Source organism: Ailuropoda melanoleuca, chromosome 6 (assembly GCF_002007445.2).
Source record: "Ailuropoda melanoleuca isolate Jingjing chromosome 6, ASM200744v2, whole genome shotgun sequence".
Classification (NCBI taxonomy): domain Eukaryota; kingdom Metazoa; phylum Chordata; class Mammalia; order Carnivora; family Ursidae; genus Ailuropoda; species Ailuropoda melanoleuca.
This window is the reverse complement of record NC_048223.1, coordinates 85532014-85538879: the sequence shown is the minus strand read 5'-3', so window position 1 is coordinate 85538879 and position 6866 is coordinate 85532014.

The following is a 6866-nucleotide window of genomic DNA, read 5'->3' as shown; positions in this document are numbered from 1 at the left end:
TCTGAGCCTGAGCGTTCCAGGCTGTAAGGCAGCCTGAGACTAGAGGGGTCCCTCTAGACTAGAGGAGCAAAGGGCGGGTTAGGGAAGTGCCTCCGAAGGCTTGGGGGTGGGGAGTGAGATCAAAAGACAAAGAGGAGGGTTGTGGTAGGGAGAGGAGCAGATGGGGGGCGGTTATCAGGCCCACTTCACTGGGATCCCAACTCTTTTCTGTCCCCCCCCCAAGCCAGTTGTCCCAGGGGGTGGGATCGCTAGCTAGTGTGATTACTAGTGGGGGTTCACATATGTGGTGGGCAGCGGGGGGGAAGGGGGAGGGGTTCAAGTCACCACTAAGGTGAGAGGCAGAAGTTACCCAGTAGCAGGCTGGCCTCTCCCATGTCCAGTGGGTGCCAATGGACAAGTAGAAGACCCATTCAAGCCTTGTAAGGAAGGATGAATGGCTTGAAGGCAGAATCAAGCCCCTCCCTGGGATAGGCTTGCCAACAAAGCCAGTCAGCAGAGGTATGGACTGCCCCAGGAGGGGTGAGCTCCCTATCCCCCAAGGACATTTAGTCAAAGCAAGGCGCTGCTAGGGGGGGCCCTGAATGCTGGAAAGTAGGCAAAGCAGGTAAGCTCAGGAAACTTCCCGGTTGTTGGTAGATTTCCCCAGGCTTCGCACTCATTCTCTTGCTCTGATACTGGCTTGGTTGGAGAAGCAGCCTGATCCCTTCTACTCACAGGGGGCACACTGAGGTCACTTTAGGGCCCAGCTTGGTCACTCTCCAGGATGACCGTGGAAGGGTGTGTCCACAGATGGAGAGACCCCTTTGTGTGCTTCTTGGAGATGCCTCCATGGCTGGGGTCTCAATATTTCTCTGTAGGGGCCTTCATCAGAGCAGAACATCACCCATCCCCCTAGGTCAGCCCTCCTTGATCTACTGTTAGCAAGAGTTAGGAATTCGGGACAAGGAAATGAATCAGTAGTCCCAGAGTGTTGGGCAATTTTCAGGCCCAGTTAACCAGAACCCTTCTTCTTGAATCTCCATGGGTTTGGCCCTTTGGCTGGAAAATGCACTTTATTATTATTTTTTAAAGATTTATTTATTTATTTGAGAGACAACATGCATGCGTGAGCACGCTGGGGGACAGACAGAGGAAGGGGAGCAGACTCCCCGCTGAGTGTGGGGTCCATCTCAGGACCCTGAGGTCAGGACCCTGAAATCATGGCCTGAGCCAAAACCAAGAATCAGATGCTTAACCAACCGAGCCACCCCGGTGACTCTGGAAAATGCGCTGTAAATTGCACCGACATTTGTGCATCTTTCTGTCACAAGATGCTGGGACAAGGCCAAGGCAAGCTTCCACAAGTCTCCATAGAGATGAGGAGACTGAGGCTTTCTGTAGATCAACCAGTGTGCTGGAGGCAGAGCAAGGGAGTCCTGGGGCGAACACATTGCCAGTGTGCTGACTGTGCCCGTCTGCCTCCTTCCTCCTCACGTGGTTCTGGTGCCTTGACTTCTTTCTCCTCAGTTCACTCAGTCAACAGACTTGCACTGGAGAGGGATAGTGAATGAAAGAGTACCCCACATGCCGTGTGTGTGTGTGTGTGTGTGTGTGTGTGTGTGTGTGTGTGTGTGTGAGGTTACCCATATTATCTCGTGTAACAATGACCTCTTCTGATGCGATTGTCCCTGCCTTAAAAAGGAAGGAGTAAAGCACAGACAGGGTAAGTCCCTTGTCCAGCTTCACACGGCCATTGAGGGAATGAGCCTAGAGTCACGTCCAGTTTGGGCTGGCTCCAAAAAAAAGCTGAAACATTCAGCGGCAGAGGGAGATGACCGTGAAACTGCTGAAGCTTCAGCTCCTGCGAGCCTTGCTCATACGTCTCTTCCATAGCCTTAATTTTGTATTTGTAGTTTATATATATTTTTTTCCTTAAAGAGACCACCCCTCTTCAACTGTACCGGCTCAGCTCTGCTAGCATGACTAGCTGTCCTGGTTTGCAGGGGGCTGAGGGGGTTTCCAGGGATGTGGGACATTCAGTGCTAACACTAGGAAGGTCTGGGGTAAACTGGGACAAGCTGGTCCCTGTAGATCCATCCCTGTCCACAAAGCATTTGAGAACCTGGGAAAACAGCAATTCTTCACGGAGGTTCTCACCACAGACCCTGGTCTTGACCTTTGGCGTGGAGGAATGAGAGGCTCTGTGGAAGGCTCGATGTATCATAGCTGGGAAGGGCTCACCTGCTGTGAGACACAGGGCTTGGCCCTCACCTGCAGACCCTGGGCAGCCTCGGACACACGTCACCTTGTCCTCCACATGTTATCACCCCTGCAGGGTGACAAGCGCCCTCTCTTCTAGGGCCTTCTAGCCGTGGCACCTGCAGTGAAACATTAAATCAGTCCAGCCTCTCGGTCAGGTGCTGACAGCATTGCCTCAGGTAGATTTACAACAGCTGGTCTGGCTGTCAGTAAATGGGAGTTTGAATGTTAGCTGCCAGCCTGGGCATGCGAGTGTGTTCTTCCTCTAGCTGCCTACACGCAACCCGGGCTCTCACAGCCTCTTTGCTCTTGTCCGATCTACCATCTACTCTGAAACGTGGCCTTCTCTTGCCCCTTGCTCTGTCCAGGCCAGGTGTAGGGTGGCTACACTGGTTTCCTCTGACATGTAGATGGGACTCCTCCCCTATCTGTCTAAGGTGCTGCCTGTCCCCCTAACTGAGGTACTAGGCAGGAGCCTGGGGCTGCCACCTGTTCCCCAGGACCCATCTCGTCGGTACTAGTACCCAGTGGTTCCGACTCCTGGGTCGTGATGCTGGCTCTTGGTCACTGGCACTCAACACAGGTGGCAGAAGCTCCACCCTGATGTTGACTGTCTTCACCTCACAGTGCCCACTCTCCTTTGCCATCTAGCCTGCCTCCTGGCTGAGTCTAGGTCGGGGACACAGCAAAGAATATCTTCTCCTTCAGAAGGGTTTTTTTCCCTGGCATCTTCTGCCCCCAAGGGGAATTGGTCCCTACATGGGACTTGACAGGGTCTTTAAAGGACTTCAGTGCTGTAATCTGTCCTGCCTTGGTATCTCCCACAGAGTGCTGTGAAACTTTTAGGGCAGAGACCATGTCATGCGTAAGTTTCTTCAGTATCTACACAGGGCTTGTCACATAGTAGGTCCTCAGTGGGTAGTTGTTGACCAGCTGGAGGAGTGACTGAATAAATGAATGCATGAAGTGGTCCCTGACGATGTCATAAGTCTTGCTTCCTGGTCCTAGTCAGCAACTAATCCTCTGCATGCCTTTGACATGCTCCTTCCCAGTCCATCCTTCCTCAAGTTGGTAGACTGGAGTAGCCAAGGGGCATCCACGGACATGCCTGTTGAGCCAGGCAGGAGGCTAGTGTGTGGAGGCTGAGTGACAGGCAGCAGGGAGTGGTGGAGACTACCGCACATGGATACGTGTTCATACCCACCGTGTCTCTAAACGCTAAGTTGAACAAGCAAAATGGCTACCTTTTGATGTGGAAAAGAACCTTTTTCTGTTCAGCTATCTTGTAACTTGACCCCTCCCACCTCTGGTTCACACTTTGCAAATCCTGAGGGGCAGTGCGGTTTGACAGATTAAAGGACAGATGAGCCAAGGATCTTTTCCAGAGACTGAGCTGTTGATAACAATTCTGCCGGTTGCCTCTGGACCTGTCCACATGGTACGAGGCTGCTGGTAAACAGGCAAGGTGTAGCCCTGGCCTCGGGCAGCAGATTTGAACCCTGAACACATTCTTACCCTAGAAGTTTTATGATGCTTCCAAGGTGGGGAAAAGGGCTGTGGAGTTGGTCAGGTGAGTCACCTGTGGGGTCCTGTGTGAACATTAGCCAGCTGGGGCATGGCCTCTCTCTGCAGTGCTCCAGAAGGTGGTCTACCCCACATGGTTTGCCCAGAAATCAGCTCGGAGCTGAGTCAGCAGAACAGGTGAACACACAGGGCTGTAAAGTGCATGTGGGTAGCCAGGGAGGAAATTGGTCCAGGGGGACACAATCCGGAATGGCGGTGGGGAGGGGGAGAGACCTGGATCTGTTGAGTTTGCTGGAAGCAGATCTATGACCATCATTTGGCTTCTATTTCAGAGCCAGGTACTTCTCATCTTATTAGTCTCCCCAGCAGCCCTGTGTGACAGACAGTCAGCCTTGCTTTGCAGGTGGGGAATCTGGGGCTCTAAGAGGTCACCTGATCTCCCTGATGTCAGCCAGTAGGCACCTGACCAAACCCTCATTTGAACCCACATCTGTGAAGCCTGTGCTCTCTCAACTATGCCACGTGCCCCACACACTCAGGGTGTTGTCATGGAGACTGTACACTTTCCCTAGTGACATTAGTGCCAGCTGCCACTCTGTCTAGGTTCTTCGGGGAGACAATTAAGGGCAAAATATGAATTCAAGTTTTATAAATTCAAGTCACTTCTGGATGTTTGGAATCCTCATGGGATCCCCAATAGCCTTGAATAACCTTATTCATCAAATGTTCCCTGTAGACTCAATCCACCCTTTGAGGGTAAAGTTCTTCCACCAAATTTAAAAGCTTGTGTTGCAACTTCTGGAGGTAACATCCCACAGGTGAGAGAGTGGGAAGGAAAGGTTGTGGCCTTTGGCCAGCCTCCAGCTCTGCACGGGAATCTCTGCTTGGGAGTGGGTCTCAGGCTTTCCCTCACTTCCCAGAGGAAGGAGAGATGGGACAGGGATGGGGGTGGGGGCAGGCAGGAGCAGGGTCCTCGGCTCCCTTTTGCACCTCCCACCTTTGGTCTGGGCTGCACTGAGGGGCTGGTGTCCCCGGAAGGTCCCTGTGGGTCCCTGCTGATCCTACCCGAGGCTGGTCTCCTATACGCCAGGGTCTGCATTCCTGCCCCAGAGACAGCCTCCTCCTTTTCCCAACGGGTGGCTGTGTCCTCCTTTTTTTTTTTTTTAAAGATTTTATTTTTATTTATTTGACAGAGAGATAGAGACAGCCAGCGAGAGAAGGAACACAAGCAGGGGGAGTGGGAGAGGAAGAAGCAGGCTCCNAACATCCCACAGGTGAGAGAGTGGGAAGGAAAGGTTGTGGCCTTTGGCCAGCCTCCAGCTCTGCATGGGAATCTCTGGTTGGGAGTGGGTCTCAGGCTTTCTCTCACTTCCCAGAGGAAGGAGAGATGGGGCAGGGATGGGGGTGGGGGCAGGCAGGAGCAGGGTCCTCGGCTCCCTTTTGCACCTCCCACCTTTGGCCTGGGCTGCACTGAGGGGCTGGTGTCCCCGGAAGGTCCCTGTGGGTCCCTGCCGATCCTACCCGAGGCTGGTCTCCTATACGCCAGGGTCTGCATTCCTGCCCCAGAGACAGCCTCCTCCTTTTCCCAACGGGTGGCTGTGTCCTCCTTTTTTTTTTTTTTAAAGATTTTATTTTTATTTATTTGACAGAGAGATAGAGACAGCCAGCGAGAGAAGGAACACAAGCAGGGGGAGTGGGAGAGGAAGAAGCAGGCTCCCAGCAGAAGAGCCTGATGTGCGGCTGGATCCCAGAACGCCGGGATCACGCCCTGAGCCGAAGGCAGATGCTTAATGACTGAGCCACCCAGGCGCCTCTGTGTCCTCCTTTTATTTGTGTGCATTAAGTGACTGGTCTTTCCTGCCCACAATGAAGCTGAGGCTCCTGGGGCCCGTGCTTTCCGGAACATAAGGCTAGACTTGGTTCAGTGGCTGGACACACAGCCTCTGGATTGGTCTTCCTGGCTGACTCTCAAGCACACGTGTTTAGTTAGGTGTGGGTGTTTTCTTTGCCTTTTCTGTCTGTGTGTTGCAGGGTGGGGTGGGGCTGGTGGTGATGGAGAGGAGAGGAGAAGGACTGGGGTCAAGGACATGGAATCATCGGCTGTCCCAAGGCTGGTGGCTGTGTGGTACATCTTGCCAAGGGAGTTCCTGCTGAGAGTCTGACCCAGCCCGGGAATGTTCACCGTGGACCAGTCTCCAAAGCCCACCCAGCTACCAAGTCTGTAAGGCCACTCCACTGCTGCTCAGAACCCTCTAATTCCTCTCCTCCTTGCCCCCGGCCCTGCCTCAGTTCCAGCTCATTCCATCTCCTCCTAATGGCCCTTCCTATATGCCTTCCCTCCTGCTTGCAAATACGTCTGGCTCTTCACCATCCTCACGATAAACTCCCAGTATCTGATGACAGTCCGGGAGCCCCAGATGGACTCCTCTCCTTTCCCTTTGTGCCCTGGTCCTGCTGTCCAGTTGCTGTGAATTCTCACTCAAGTCTTCTGCCTGGCCTTTTTGCTCCCCTTCTTCGCCCCCCTCCCCACGCACACATATACACATGCTCACATTTGCACACGCATATCCCTTCTCTAGCTGGAAATCTCCCCTATTTCAACTCAAACGTCAGCTTATCTTTTCCCTCCCTCTCCTGTGCCCAGCCCTCTGTTTCTGCCCCGGAGCTCATGCCCCGGTGCTCACAACCCGGTGCTTCTCAGCCCTCAAGGACTGCATTTGTTCATGTCTGAGCCTCAGAACCTAGCACTCTCTGGCCACTGGCTACCCCGGGAATGGGTGAGTGAGTGAGTGAGCCAGCCCATGAATGCAGGCTCTGAATGAAAGGAAAGGTTTGGCCGACGACAAGGTAAGGGCTCTGGCTGGCCCTGGGATGGCTGTCCCCAGAGCCCCATGCCAGAGAACGGCTGCCCACCAACCTTGCACCTGGTGGTGTGGCAGACACCGCTGTGGGGGCGGCGTGGGGAGGGGCTTCTCACCTAGCTGGGAGAATCAGATAATAAGGAAGCTTTCCTGAGAGATAAGCCTCTTAGACCTGGGCCATCTGTTCCCTCTGAGCAATAGCCCTGAAGCCCTGGCTCCTTGTGGGCAGAAGCTCANCCCCAG